This window comes from Patiria miniata, unplaced genomic scaffold (genome assembly GCF_015706575.1).
Source record: "Patiria miniata isolate m_02_andy unplaced genomic scaffold, ASM1570657v1 HiC_scaffold_28, whole genome shotgun sequence".
Taxonomy (NCBI): domain Eukaryota; kingdom Metazoa; phylum Echinodermata; class Asteroidea; order Valvatida; family Asterinidae; genus Patiria; species Patiria miniata.
The window spans coordinates 7,914,336-7,930,905 of record NW_024037067.1 but is presented as its reverse complement, the minus strand read 5'-3'; the positions used below and the strand labels follow the sequence as shown (position 1 = coordinate 7,930,905).

At 38.7% G+C, this 16,570-nt stretch overlaps 1 pseudogene; it reads right to left on the bottom strand.

The window, feature by feature from the left end:
- Positions 1 to 1,759: 1,759 nt before the first annotated feature.
- LOC119734693 lies at positions 1,760 to 12,784 on the bottom strand (annotated as a pseudogene).
- Between the last annotated feature and the right edge of the window lie 3,786 nt (positions 12,785 to 16,570).

Below are 16,570 nucleotides of genomic sequence, written 5' to 3'. Positions count from 1 at the left end.
ACTTTTCAAACGCATAATTTTTCATTAACCATTTTCAATGTTGGACGATTTACAATCCTTGGTAGCAAACGGAGTATCAAAATGTAGCAACAACATTTCCTAAAATGTTAAATTATGTTACAATAAGACGATCAGATTCAAAAATTATGACCCCTCCAATGAGTTTGGACTATCTATTTGTGCGGTGTTAATATCAAAATAAAATAACATACAGCCTAATATACACCATACATAAAAGCCGAAAAAAAAATCCTCAATTGATCTACAACAAAATATCAGACGAACCATCAACCAAATAACAATACAAACAAAAACTACAACGACGTGACCAAATACATTGTAAAACAGGCCAAACAGGATTTGCAGAACTGAATCAAACGAATGAACGAAAAAGTCACAAACCAAAAAAACTGCACAAATCGTATCAAAAAAAACATTGAAATACCCAAAGGGGTCAAAAATTCAAAATGATTGTAAGAATAAATCAAAACACACGAAAATTCCAGAATCAACCGAAAGTATTACAACAGTATCACAAGCCTTTCTTAGGGTACGCTATCTTGAAAATCCGAAGCGACGCAAACAACGCAAGCATGGCGGCTAAAATAATGTGCCACGGTGAACGAGTGACTGTCGCAAAGTTATAGCAGATTGACAATCTTACCAATTGATGCATAGTTCAAAACCCCTAACACCAATCTGTATTCAAGGCAGGTCATGTCTCATTGCTTTTTAAAGAAGGATCTTTTTCATAAAGCCCTAATATTGTAACCAAACTGAATCTCCGTACCGTCACCGTCATTAGTACTAGGAAGCTGCAACACCTTCGTCAATGTCAGACTTTAATTCTCAATCACTATTTTTTCATCCGTGGCCTTTTCCGTGAAGTGTCTTTCGCACAGGACCTATTATTTTCTCAGAAATATTTATATGAGGGACTGCATGGAGCCAAATACGAACAACATTCTCCTCCATGCAGCCACTGGTCGTGCACTGTATACGGTACCCCGATTCGTTTACGTGCGAAACGTAAGTATGTTTAGGGATATGATTTAATTATTCCTACATGTTGATAATTATGCGATTACTTGATTACTTATGTTAAAAAGAAATTGTAATGTATGTACATGTACATACTAATATTATTATTTAATATTGTAAATGTTTTATACCTTTTACCAACATGAAATAAATTTGCAAATGTTTGTTTAAAACATAGGTTACTTATTATGTAAGACTTAAGTAATATTATTATTTAATATTGTAAATGTATATACCTTTTACCAACATGAATTAAATTTGCAAATGTTTGTTTAAAACATAGGTTACTTATTATGTAAAACTTAATTAATACTATTATTTAAAATTGTAAATGTATATACCTTTTACCAACATGAAATAAATTTGCAAATGTTTGTTTAAAACATAGGTTACTTATTATGTAAAACTTAATTAATATTATTATTTAATATTGTAAATGTATATACCTTTAACCAACATGAAATAAATTTGCAAATGTTTGTTTAAAACATAGGTTACTTATTATGTAAGACTTAATTAAAACAATTCATGAAGAAAAATTAATAAAGGTTTACAAATTTAACGGTCACAGTCGTACTGCAGGTAAAGAAACAAGGTATTAATGGAAACCGAATCCCTTTGTAATCACATTGACATTGTTCAACTGAAGCACTATTAGACTTACCCCACCCCCCACCCCCCCCCGAAAAAAAAAACAATAAAAAGGATTACATGTTGTATGTTGTATTCATACCCTATACACTGTGTTTTCTTCACTCAATTTGTACATCCTTTTTGACTTTATAACTTGAATACTCAGTCAGTTGAAAATATCATATTTATATCGCGTTTGATCAAGCTGATACGAGAGCAATTTAAAAGGTTTTTTTTTTCCAAAATAGCCCAAATGCTTAATTGTGTTATATCGGACCGGTCAGAGACTTTTCTTCCGATGCATATTCCTCATCCTTCACATTATTATTGACCTTTTTATCTGTGTACGAAGGAAACTTCCACACAATAAGCATGGAACCGAGACACAGGATCCCAACTCCCAAGGCAACTCCATTATAGGAGAAGCGGTACCAGACCTTGTCGTACAGAAGGCATGCCCCTTGACCATAACACGTTTGTTGCCATACCATGCAGGCGGAGTCGATGATGGCGCCAAACACATAACTAGCCGGGGCACTAGCTAAACAGAAAAACAGAGAAAATTATTCAGCTGATGGGCCGTTTCATAAAAAGCTCTACGTTGTCCAGTCTCAGAAAAAGCAAATTATACGCGATATTTTGCAAAAGTTATGGCTATAATATTGTGTTTGACTATATTACCCTAACATCTTCTTAAAGTGCTTTTTGGGTGTGGCACCTTCAAAACTGGAATTTTAAATTGAACTGATAATTTTCTAGCATTGCATTTATAGTTGTGAGTTTTCCAATGAGACATCGCACGAAAAATCGGCCTATGAAAAGTAATCAATTAATTTCAACTTTAATTAAAGGGCGGGACGCTCCTGATTCTTTGTTTTAAAGAAATACAGAGTGTTATATGGACGAAATCGTGTTTCGTGATCAAAAGGTTGTGTTTTCACTGTATGCACGAAAAGTGTCATTTTCAATGTCGGAGCTGAAACTTCAACTGGTTAGGTTTTGAGCACTCTTCTTTTGGATTTCGAATGGAGTTGTTATTGGAAAAGAACAAAATGCATGAAAAGCAAATGATCCCCTTTGCCCTTTAAGTGTGAAATGTTGTACGAAATATGTTTGCTTCATACTGTTAACAAGCCACATGTACGTGGTCTGGGCAACTGAAAATCTGCCTATACATTGCGTCTTATATATATTAAAACGTAAAATAAAACTGTTCGATTTTTTTCGCCTCGTTCAAACGTATTTCAAGCAGCGAATGAAGTTATCCAGTTTTTAACCAAACCTGCAGCATAATACTGTTGACAACTATATAATAGCGCTCTAACGGCTCGATTCTCGAGAACAACATTTCTGTACCCCGAAGCCTTCATGCGATAATTAAGATATAAAGATATACATGTAGTTGTATTAAATTATTCAGGGTGAGTCAAAAAAAAGGAAAATAAAATGGCAGGAATATTGGTTAATGAAGTTTTACATGTGACACTTTCAAAATCTAGGATGTGAAAGCCCAATTAGTCGTGTACCTTTCAATTTACTTAATTTTGAACACAAACAGCGTTTTAAAGTTCAGCCCACGGATCACACAAAAAAGTAATACATGTAATATTGTTCTTTCAGCAAAACGAAAACAATCCACATACATGTTCAGCCCTATGTCAGAAACACGGTTTTGTGTTTTAGCCCAAAAGTCGCATTGAGGTCGAACGCTCCTCTGAGCAAACACATGGGACATATAGTCTGAATTTCTTAAATCTTTATCACAATAAAAACCGTGTACAAGCAAATCTAATTGACAAAGGCACTGTTTCACAAAATGAAAATATAAAGACTAGCTTACCCAACAGGGCTGTCGCATTGTAGACTCCCAGAGCAACCGGCCTGTCTTCTGGAGAAACGCACCTTTAACAAATTAAGAAAACCTGTAATAAAATTGCATGGTTTACGTACGTAATGGACTTTGTTATACAAACGGAAATATTAATTACCGTGAATTACCAGATCAATCTAAAAAAAAAACTACATCACGGAAAGCTGACTAGATAATTGCAGGTTCCATTTATCGTTCGTAGCTCTCTTTATTTTAATGTTATACAGGGTGATTAAAAAAAAGTAACCCAAATGGCAGGACCAATGTTTGAATGAAGATCTAGGATACGCCTACTACTTTGTACATTCTCATCTGATCAATTTAACTTTCTGAATGCCACATCATTCAATATTAATGGACGAAGTTTCTGTATAATACATTTGGTATTTCACAAGTTATTGCTCTAACGTCGAGTGATTTGTTGCCATGATCGTTGACTCATTCGGATTGTTGTTCGCGGTTAAGCAATAAGTTGTTTCTGTCATATTATTTTTGTTGAGTGACAAATTCTCGTGAAATTGTACTGGCGATCGTGACACATCATCTACAATTCCCGGAGGAAATATTGGGTTAATACATTTAGTATTTCTTGAGATATTTCCCGAACCATAAGTGTCTTCATTTTACTCAATACTAGCGAGGCATCCATGTTGACGCTGTGTAGGCAGTAGTGACCACTGTGTATGTGGCGCGCCCTCTACAGAAAAAAAAAGGAAATTATATCATTAAACCGCTTGTTACATTATTGTCTCCGTGCGAGAGAAAAAAAAAAGTGAAGTTGGAAAAAAGAGAATTGTTTTCGTTTTGCTGAAAGGACACTTACTGTTTTGTGATCCATGGACAACATTCTGTAAGTTGAAAGTATTATGAGTGATTTGAATGATTCTTGTGCTAAAGAAAACTTAATGACTGGGCTTTCATATCCTAGATTTGAAAGTGCTACAGGCAAAACGTCATTCAAAAATTGGTCCTGCCATTTGGGTTTCGTTTCTTTCTTTTTTTTACCCACCATGTAATTAGTATTATTATTATTACTGAACAAAACGAATCAGGTAGAGTTGGAAAAGTACAAGCACTATAAGTTGCTTTACATTAACCCCCACACACCTGAAACGTCAGCGAAGAAAACAAAAACCATCAAGAGACAGCAATCAAGATAAAGCACGAGAAAACAAGATGGCTGAATCAGAGAGCTTTGTCTGATCAACTCCGCCGAATGGTAGGCCTACGCTTGTTAAAAGAAACAGCGAGTGAAAACTTGAAGATAGTTACCGAATGACGACATTCAAACGCATGAGCTGTGCGAATTGGGCCAGCATCAACACAACGGTCAGCACCACAAGGAACAGGGCACCGAGTGTGCAGTGATTGTCACAGGCCTCCTCAACAGTCACAATTGTCCCATTTGCGTTGAGATCCATAGCTGTATGTGTTGGCCCAGTGGTTAAGCATGAGCAGTCGCCGTATTCCTGGAAGGAAAATGACATTTCACACAAACCCTGATTGTGGACCAGCCAATTACACTTTGGATGGCATTTTTTTTGTGTAAAAGCAGGCAACCATGTCAGATCAATCAGTCAAAAGATGGAGAAGAAAAATGTAGGTGGATGCCACGCTTAATTTTGACCCGAATATGCTGGGCTAAATATCAACGTTATCATTGTTCACATGATTTTCCATAAGGTATGAAGCCCGGGAAGGGACATGGTGGAATGTTTTTTTGGAATTTTCTAATTCGTTCGCACGAATTGCTAATTCGTTCGCACGAATTGCTAATTCGTTCGCACGAATTGCTATTTCGTTCCCACGAATTGCTATTTCGTTCCCACGAATTGCTATTTCGTTCGCATGAATTGCTAATTCGTTCGCACGAAATGCTATTTCGTTCGCACGAATTACTAATTCGTTCGCACGAATTACTAATTCGTTCGCACGAATTGCTATTTCGTTCGCACGAATTGCTAATTCGTTCCTACGAATTGCTATTTCGTTCCCACGAATTACTAATTCGTTCCCACGAATTACCAACTCGCTCCCACGAATTACTAACGCGTTCCCGGATCCACAAGTTCGATGTATGGGGGACCCCCGTGCACCCCCAAGAACTAACTTTCACCAGTTTTTTTGGTGCCTTTTAGGGTCCTTAAACACACGTTGGATGTTAACAGTAAAACAAATCCGTGCGAAGGAGATATTCAAGATGTTGGTAAAAACTGGGGAAAAAAGACATATATCAGCCCAATAATGTGATAAAAGCATAAATAAAATGGTTAGTTATATGTGTTAGACCCTCAAAAATTCATTTCTGGTAAAGATGGCGGCCCATTTTTTGTACCTAATAATGCTGCCATATCCGTAAAAATGGAAAAAGTCACATATCAGCCTCATAATATGATAAAATCACAAGTGAAATATATGTTTTGTACCCTCCAAAATTCATTTCTGGTATCGTGTTTTTGCTATCATGCTTCAAATGCATGATCGCGGCCAATATGGCCGCCAAAATGGAAAAAAACATATATATAAAGTAGGTTTTCCCGGCCAATTTCCGAATTTTTCTAATCAGTTTCATTATCAGCCATTCAATTTCGCATGAGTTTTGCACATGTGATCAAATTGGGGTTTCTTTTTCATTTTGGGGGCATTCAATTTCATTTTTAGGCAGCCAAGATTTTTGACTGAATGTCAACCTTTTGACGGTTGACCCATTCAAATTAGCGAACGTCGGTGCGCTTATAACGTATTACCATGTATTTCGTTTCTTATTCGTATAATTATGGGCATCACTTTCATTATGTGATCATTCAAATTAATAAGATTTTTTAAGTGATATGCTTTCCTATTTTCCAACGAGGTCGATTGAGTTTCCCCAAAACATCTTGGTGACTGTAAAATGTTGTAACAAATTAACTGATAAGAGGGATACAAGATGTACTGAAATGCTAAAAGGCTAAGATAATATATTTTTCACTGTTGATCTTTTGTACTTGTTTAAACGTTTGAGCAAGGGGCTTCTTTACATTGACGATTTCTTGACGTGCAAGACATCAGGTCGTGTATGTTTGGCAATGGTTGTACCATGGGGAACCCTTCTCTTGGGTAATTTTCTTCAATGTTTTCTTGCGAATGTCTGACCGAACACTTATTTAAAGGGCCCATGCAAAGTAATTGTTCAATGCAAACCTGGAAAACACATCTTTGTGTCACATTTTAACCTTATTTTCAAGGGTTTTTTTTCCATTTTGAAGGGTGTTTTTGGTTCCATATTCACGCATGAACAAGATTTTGATGTCATTCCGTGCAGATCAACGTTACTGGGCTATTTCAGCACAAAAGGCTGCTAGAATTTTGGATATTTTGCTGTCATACATTTCTTTTCTTTGGTGATTCTTTGTTGTGTCAGTACTTGGCAGTAAGGCAATGAGCAATCCTTCTCAAAAGTGTTTTCTGGCAAATTTTGGGTGAATAATTTGAAAGAAACCCCCTCACTGAACAGTGTCTTCCTGAAATCACATCACAGCAACAGCGCGCTCATTAGTCCGGAAAAGCATGGAACTTTTAAATGTTTAAAGACGTGCACGTTACAATAAGACTAACCAAACAAGGATGTCAAAATATCTTTCATACATTTTGGAGTAGTAGAAAGTTGCACAAAATGTATTCATGGGAAAAAAAATCATTGCACGGACCCTTTAATTAAGAAAGAGAGGTGTCCATTTACGGATTGAAGACATCAGATAAAATTATGATTACGCCGAGATAATTCAGAATTTTACATGCAGGAAGTCTTAAAACATGCTTTACAAAATGTGAAATAATTATGTTTGCCCATTAATGAAAAGGAATGCCCAACCAACCCCATACTGGTTCAGACGAAATTGATTGAACAACGCGATACTTTTAATATGAATGCACCTTTTACAGGGACAAGTGAAGCTAAAATGTGATGGATTGCTCGGATAGTGAAATTGAATGATTCTTTTTGATTGTCGAATGACGATCTGCGTGATTTTTCAATTTCAATCTAAATTGAATGAGCCAGGCGTTAAATTGAATGAAAAATTGGTGAAGTTGGCCGGAAAAACCTATATTAGCCAAATAGTGTGATAAAAGCATCAATAAGATTGTTAATTAATTCAAGATGGCGGACGCAAATATGACCTAAAAGGCACCCCAAAAAATTAAGACCCTAAAAGGCACCCAAAAACATTGGTGAAAGTTAGTTCTGGGGGGTGCACGGGGCCGGAGGTCCCCCATACATCGAACTCGTGGATCCGGGAACGCGTTAGTAATTCGTGGGAACGAGTTGGTAATTCGTGGGAACCAATTAGTAATTCGTGCGAACGAAATAGCTATTCGTGGGAACGAATTAGCAATTCGTGGGAAAGAATTAGCAATTCGTGGGAACGAATTAGCAATTCGTGGGAACGAATTAGCAATTCGTGGGAACGAATTAGCAATTCGTGCGAACGAATTAGCAATTCGTGCGAACGAATTAGCAATTCGTGGGAACGAATTAGCAATTCGTGGGAACGGATTAGCAATTCGTGGGAACGAATTAGCAATTCGTGCGAACGAAATAGCAATTCGTGGGAACGAATTAGCAATTCGTGGGCCGAATTAGCAATTCGTGGGAACGAATTAGCAATTCGTGGGAACGAATTAGCAATTCGTGGGAACGAATTAGCAATTCGTGGGAACGAAATAGCAATTCGTGCGAACGAATTAGCAATTCGTGCGAACGACTTAGCAATTCGTGCGAACGAATTAGAAAATTCCAAAAACAAAATTCCACCCTGTCCCTTCCCGGGCTTCATAATAAGATCCTAATGGGGTAAGCTGCAACTTGGTGAATTGAAGTTTATCAAAATACTGAGATTTGGCAAGCCTACTTGAAGATATCCGGAGACAAGGTAAATGCGCGCAACATTTGGGTATAATAGTAGCCATTTTGGATCGTTACTATGTCCTCATAATTATTCAGTCACTTATTTGCTTTTAGGAAATGTTATTGAAGTAAGGATGTGTAAGTAGAATCACCAAAATATAATTTTCAAAAGATAAAAAATACATAATACACCCAAATATGGGGGAAATATATATATTACACGGCAGGTATTAATGATTTATGCAAATTGGGTATATTTAGGGTCAAAATTAGCGATGCCATCCACCAACATCTTGTCTGTTATGGTTCAAAGAATTGATCTAGGATGGATGCCAGCTATTACCAAAAAGGCCGTGAAGTTATTTTCTAGAGAACTTATCCACTTTTGGCTGGCCTCATAATATACAAATATTGTTTCTCAAAATTCAGCATGGGGAAAATTTTTACTTCTAATCGTCAATAGTTTTACAGGCGTGTGTATAAAACTTTTACAAAATGTGCCCAAAAAATGTGGTAATTGATGTTTATAATCAAGGGCGGATCCAGGGGGGGGGGCCAAAGGGGGCCATGGCCCCCCCGAAAACGAAACCAATTTTTTTTTTTTTATGTGACATCGCAATAAAGGCTGGCAATGAGTACACCAACATCTTTTCCTCAAAAAAACATTGGTTAAAGTGGTCAGAAATTGCCTCAGATCGCACCACAGAGCATCTAGAATCCAAAAATTTTTCGGGGCCCTTAAGCGGGCCCCGAACCCCACGCCGTATTTTTTTGGACCCACTTTTTTGGGAGACCAAAAATTTTTTTGGCCCCCCCAAAAAATAATTGTGTTCTGGATCCGCCCTTGTTTATAATCTACATATAAGAACAGTATTGAAAGATGTTTTCTAAGACTTAGAACAGTATTGAAAGATGTTTTCTAAGACTCGTTTTATGTATACCTGTTCTGTGACGACTCGACATCCTCCATGGCACGCTGAGAAATAGGTGATTCCTTGACCGTCACATACAGGTGAGTACACTGACAAGGAGCATGCGCAGTCTGAGTTGCAGGACGCCTTTAAATCAAGATGACTGACAACAAACAGGATTGTGTTACTCGTTGAATAAGATTTTACATTCAAACAATAATTTGTTGGCACCACACACATTCATACAATTACACGAATGAGGTATGATAACTTCATAAACTTTAACATTGCCAACGAGTGGTTCTATCTGTAGAATAATACATCGTGAATTGTGCATTTTTTATTTATTTTTTGAAGCAACGAAAGTGCTCAAACCATGGTGTTTAACAACTAACCTGTTGAAGTTTTAGCTCAGTGAATGTTGTAGGCCTACTCCGAGAAAACAAGGTTCTATAGATCTCGAATTCTTATGAGTTGCCTACGTTGCCTATGAACTGCGCCCGAGTCAGCGTCTGGGACACGTAAATACGCGGTGTCACGCTCGGTACCAAGGAATTATACACAGGTATCTATGGAATCGCGCGCGCGTGTGCGTCGTGTCAACGTTTGCGCGCACCCATTCACAGCTTTGCCGAATTAAAAACGAATTACAAACGGAAATTTCAAAAAAAAAATGCTTATTTAGACAAATCTTTGGAAACTACCTTCTGTTATTGTTTTCTTCAAAATGACAGCATGCCAGCATACCTCCAAAGTGGTTATTTTGGTTTGGACCAAGAGGGAAATTTAGTTTCCAAAAAAGGGGAGGGGGTAGCAGGTACTTTTGTGGGGTTTTTTTTGCATGCGTATCCATCTCTCACGGTATAGCTACGGTATACCACATGCCAAGAGGTGTTTAAAAACCTGGCGCAAAATCACTAGCAACACTAAAGCGCATTTTTAGGAACGCTGAAGTCGCTGAACTCACCACTAAATTAAACCAACTCGATATTTTTGTGTTCAGTCATGCATGCTCAGTCATCCACGGTGTAAGTATTGAGGTTTAATGTAAAGCTGATTAGTAGCGTTATAGTTAGATATTATTGAAACCATTTAATAACCAGTAATTTGTAATTGCATTTCTTTTAAAACTGGTTTACGTTGCAAAAACTTGACCACATTCGACATGCAGTTTTACGCTCAAAGAGACTGATTTTGAGTTTTATTTATATTTTTTCCCACTATAGGCCTACTCTTTTTACGCTTTAACCTCTAACGTACCTTTGTCCTACGTAGGGCGTGAAGACACCGGCAAGGTTTTCATTTTGGCAACCACTGAACAAAATCACTGTGAAGCCAATGACGCCGAGGGCCAGTGCGACGCACGAGAGGGAGACTAGGCCTTGGTATTGAATGTTGAATCGTTTGACGAGGGATCCAGCCAGAATGTAGCCGATGGCGTATGCAGGGGCTAGTAGACAACCTGTTGGTTGAAAGCTACACGGTATAAGATTATCCCTCCAAAGTCCATTCAATGCTAGGAGTGAGCTTTTCTCCTCTACTCCTGTTAGCCTGAGTAGAAAACGCCGTTGGATCAGAATATGCCAACAGTAATAAGTCCTTATTTTTAATACTTTAATGGTACTCAGATGGTACTTTTCTTTACTTTATAAAAATGCTTTTAACAAAATGCCATGCGCGTATCAAATAATGGCTTTCGGATCGTTCATAGCCTTAAGAAAATAAATCGTCTAAAGGCAAGCGTCTCAAAGAAAAGATGAAATATTGCCTATTTACCCGTTAGAATGTCGGCTAGTTGGGTTGTCATCTCAAACTGAACTTCCAGGTACTTAGGAACGAAGATCCCATATCCATACAGAATAAGGATAGCGCCCGCTTGAGAGAGGCACGTCAGCATACAGTCACGGTTTTTCAACACCCTCCAAAACGTCACCAAACTATCTATTGCATGAAACATGAAGACATACGAATTCAAACAAAAGGAAGCACTTTCATGGCAAATTCTATTATTTCTAACGGTGCAAAAATTCAAAAAGGGAGTAGTTGAAAAGAAACGTGTAAATAAGGAAAATTATCTCAACAATCTGAATAGAAACACCGTAGGTGAAATGCGTTTCTCCACAATCTAGTTTTGGTAAAGAAACCAATGTATCACATTATCATCATTACCTTTGAAAGTCTCCCGTTTGGAAGCTTGTACCACTTTCTGGATTTGCTGGTAACCATCTCCATTGACAGCTTCTGTGCCTTGTGAGTTTCTCATCACGCTGGGAAATCCAAAGAAAGGCACCACTGGTAACAGACTCAATAACGCAGACATGGCGAACCCTAGCCACCAAGCTCCCACCCACTCATGGTCATTGGGTGACACGGGGACAGCTGAGGAGGGGACTCTGTAGAAGTCTACCCACAGACCAAGGAATGCTGCAGTCACAAAGATGCCTGCCACAGGGGATAAGCCACTAACAGCACCCAAGATACCTGGTGAAAAGAACAAAATCACCGAGATAATCTTGTGAAACAAAAAGCCAGTGATTTTAATCCAATTCATTATCAAGATGTCGTGCTGCATAGCGTCATAGATCTCACGCTATATTTTTATCTTTAAGCCAAATTTAATCCTAAATCCTGATTGGTCGATCCATGGCAACAACAGTGTGATATTACACCAAATAGCACGGTCACTATCTGTCGATTCCACTCTAGCTCGTGGGATAAATAAGAACTTATTTTTCGTAAAATTCAATGATAGATGTATATTCATGAAATTCAAAACATACCCATATAAAATGCGGTTTTTCCTGGAGTTGTAGAATCTGCGATGTATGTTTCCACTAAGGTAAACACGATCGTAAAAAATACACCTTCAAGCATTGAGCCAAAAAGGAGTATATAGAAAGCAACTTGATTGGGAGACACGTTCTCAGCCACCTGATCCTCAGTGCAGAGCTTCTCATCCATCTGCTCTCCTCTGCACACCATCTCTACCTCCTGATACGCGTTTGCTGAGTTGTTGCTGGTCTCAAAACCTCCAGGAACGTAAGGACTTTGGATAAACTGTGGAATGTTTGTGAACAAATCGCAAGACCGTTCAACAAGCAGCAGATTCCCATCACACGTGCTCGATTGGTATCTGGCCTACTGAGGAATAAGATCAGACAAGTGATTCCAATGACGCCGCCTATACAGTAGGCTCCAAGTAACAGGCTCAGCTGAGTGACGTTTAACTGGTAGCGATGCTCAATGGTTGTCAACACCCCCTGGAACATCCCGACCACAAAACCATCCATGAAGAAAAACATGCTGCCAATGAAAACGAAGAAGCCCGGCCGTGCGAAGCGTTGAAGACACGGGGGACTGAAAGAGAAATATCTGCACTCCGGAGCATCTTTCTCAATGCAAGCCAGCTGTTGTTTAGGTTCTCCAACGGCCATTTTTGACGTCATCTCTACGGAGAAAAAGTAAAAACTGTAAAAATATATCAATAGACGAGCCAACACGTCTCGATGAGCTCTCCCCTTATGTAGAAAAGACCAATCTTGATGAAGTTTAATTAGAAAACTAATTTAATATAGGTTTTCCCTGCACTGCTGTCATTCCCGTGGTTCGTATTAGATTCCAGGCGTTCAAATTCGTTTTAAGACCTGACATTTTCATGTTTAACACATCCTAAATTGAAGTTATGTCATTCGTTTTAAGTGATCATTCAATTTAGCAGTCGGTTTGGTTCAGGGTTATTTGCATGAGATTCTTATTTTCGTTTTCATTTCCGCGCATTATATTTAGCACTTTTTGCATTCAAAATGAAAGTAGACGAAGGTATATATACGATGCGAGTCGTTTCATTTCTTTCACCTTTTGATTATTTCTGCTTCATGTCGTGGTCCATTTTTGTGTTTCTGACCCCTCCTCTTGGCAGGTTTTCCCGTCTGCCAGGTCTCAGATACGCGGCTACAATTGACCTGCAGCAGTACATCTGTTTATGCCAAGATTGTCTGCAAGTTAAAGTTTGTCTTGGGTATTGCCATCGAAAGCTTCAATCAAATGACCACGGCCTACATTTGAAATTTTCATGTAACGCCCATGAGCTGGCATATTGATATTTCTAGCGTCAATCTAACAGTTTGCATGGTGATCAGAGTAGTGGCAGAGTCTTGTGGGAGACGGGTTTTTATTTCTCTATATATACTTCCAAATTGTAACAAAAACACTCCATCTTATTCTAACAAACAACGGAACGACATGGACCTATTTCTACACTTTGCTTACTTTTCATATAATGCTTGCTTAATGGCTAATTCGAATGACCAAACTTATTACACAGCTTGAAGCTCCGGCGAATTAGGATGCTTGTTTGTGCAATTGTAATTTGAATGCCTTATTTTTGTAATTGCATGATTAAAATGTGAAATCGCATGCTTCTAATGTGAAATTGATTGGGTTTTTTAGGTAATTGAATGTTGATCTCAACGTGCATTCAAATTCGTGCGAAAATGGGTGATTCGTCGCCAATTTGGCAGCCAAATCTGCTAACTTGGCCGGTAAAACCTATATTGAAGATGCACTCATTTATTTTTTGAAATTGGTTTGATCCACTGTGGTTTTACAACAAGCCGTTAATTCCTAATTTACATTGATCCCGTGTTGGGAGGCTTAGCGAGGGCCTTACTTGGCAATAAGAAATGAGTAGGCGCGGCCTACGTATGGTAAGATTGAATGGCTTTTTCCGTCTGACAATCTGAATTCGTTCGGTCGAAACTCTGAGCACAGAAAGTTGGGTTACGAATTGAATGAAGCCGACCGTGCTATATAAAATTGCTAGAGCGAAAACGTTTTCATTCTTTCGCGAAGAATCAACTTGTTTGCCATTACTCAGAGTGCAGGTACAGTGAATTCATACTCGCGTTCGTTGATCTTTCTCTATGGTTATACTTATAACGACATGGTCACCAGACTAGACTGAACAATCCGTAGGGCCATAATGGTTTTTGGATATGTTCTGAAACTTTTATTCAACTGGAGAATGCATTTGACCCAGCAAACAAATTCCATACTGCTTAAGCATCAGTCATTTAAACTAAAACGGACTTTAAAAAATTATACTTTAATACATGGATATGTATTAAGCTGATTTTTCATGTATGGAATATCACCTTAATACATGCCCCTTAATGTGTACGCAATAATAACACTCACTCGATGTATTCAGCTTGCTTGTGAAACCAAGATTTTTGTAGATCGATTCACATTTCACCGCAGTTTTTTTTGTTTAGTTTTACCATGCATACTCCCGTCTAAATCGATCAATTTAATACTGACACCATTCTACAGAGAAACAACATTATCAGTCAGTCAAACAAACACACCAAAATATAAGAAGGCTATGTAATAGGAATGCAGTTTTTTCAGAAATGAAAGGCAAAAACGCTGAATATGTAACTTGTATTACAGCTGACGCGGCCTTTGCAAATTTCGACTCATCCTGTCTCAGTCTATTATTGAAAGTCACTGTATTCACACACAAGGAATAAACGAAAAGGTACAGTACCTCTTACTGGAAGGGAATTCTCGGAACTCTCGTGCAGGGCAGCCAAGTATAGTTCCTTCAAGCATAATTATGCAGGAAACATGTAAAGGCTGCTCTCTAGGCTACTTTCAAACCCACTCAGCGAAGACGTTTGCCCGAAAAACTTAGTGTTCAAAATGCAGGTTGGGAATGGTTGCCTAGTGTCGTCACTATATCACCGACGACAGCTGTCGACACTCGACAGTATTGGAACTTCAGTAGATTTTGTAAGATCGGATTGTGATCTTGATTTTCTCGCACGCACAATCCATAGGCGTTAAAACTTGGGCGTCGGATGGATGTCCAAAATCGGCAATGGATTTACGAGCGGCACACGGTATCACAAAGGTGTACTTTGTTATTTAAATTCTGTTGCAATAAATACACAAAGTTTTTGGTAACTGCTGTTGATAATTTTCAGTGTGTCATAATGGCGCCCTCAGCGGTGCGGAATTTTACCGCCATTTGCTCTTCGCTCGTATACCCGCCGCCCCCCTGCAAACAGGACGATGGGACAGGCTGATGAATTTACGCTCTGATTGGATAGATTTTGCGTGACCTGTGACCTGCAAGTCACCACGGCCACGACCCTGCAAGGGTTTAAACGGCGGTTACAACTGAGTCGTCACTATTTTATTCCCATTCACAAAATTATGTGGAGCTCATCGGGTTGCAGACCAGTAAATAAACTACCACTCTTTATAGTGGTAGTTACGCGCACTTCCCAAAAATATTACAAACACTCACAACTCTCTGAGGTGTTCAGGACATGCATCAATAATAATATAAAGCTCATTTCATCATCTTTCATTTTCTGTTAACCAATGACGTTCGGGAGAAAATTCCATCCAAAGATGTACCATAAAAGCAGTCCCGCCCATCGCCATTGAAAATGGATGCCTACGCTCCATTGCAGAATAAGGTTGCAGGCCAGTAAATCGGTTCGAAATCGCCTAAGCCGGCCAAATCACGATTTGCATGCCCTCAAATTCGCTATTTGAGCATATTGTGGGCCGTAAACTTGAGGGTTTGTAAAAAAAAAATATGGGTGGAAGCTGTGCACAGGAATGTGAGCTTGTAGTTCTGTGCAATTTGGATGAATTTGGAGGCCTAAAAGCGCTCTATATTGCAATGGCCGTAGCCATTGACAAAAGGCCCTTTATGAATACCACTTTGAAGCTTTCTGCTTTTCTGTCAATAGAGCCTGAAAGTTCACCCCATGGTGGCGCGCTTCCGAAACCCTTGGATATGAGCATGCGAAAATTCTAAAATGTACTCAGTCGAGTCACAAATGCACCCTAAAGTCAGCCCAACAAGGAAACAGTAGCAGCCAAAGATCTACATCATGCTGAGATGATGACGATACTGAGGCAACTACAAAAGGAGTCATTAGCGTCGCGAGGGGGGGGGGGGGCAAGGGGGGGCACTTGCCCCCCCCCCCCTGGAAAAGCAAAAAAAAAAGAAGGAAAAAAAAAGGAAGAAAAAGGAAGGAAAAAAAAAAAAAAAAGAGGCGCGAAGACAAAGTGGTGTAAATTTAATGAGTTGGGGGGGGGGCAAAATGTCCCTGCCCCCCTCTAAAACTGATAAATCGAGAATGTGTTGAGAAATACAAGCATTTTTTGGCAAAAAAAATTTTGCCCCCCTCTAGAAAAAATCCTGGC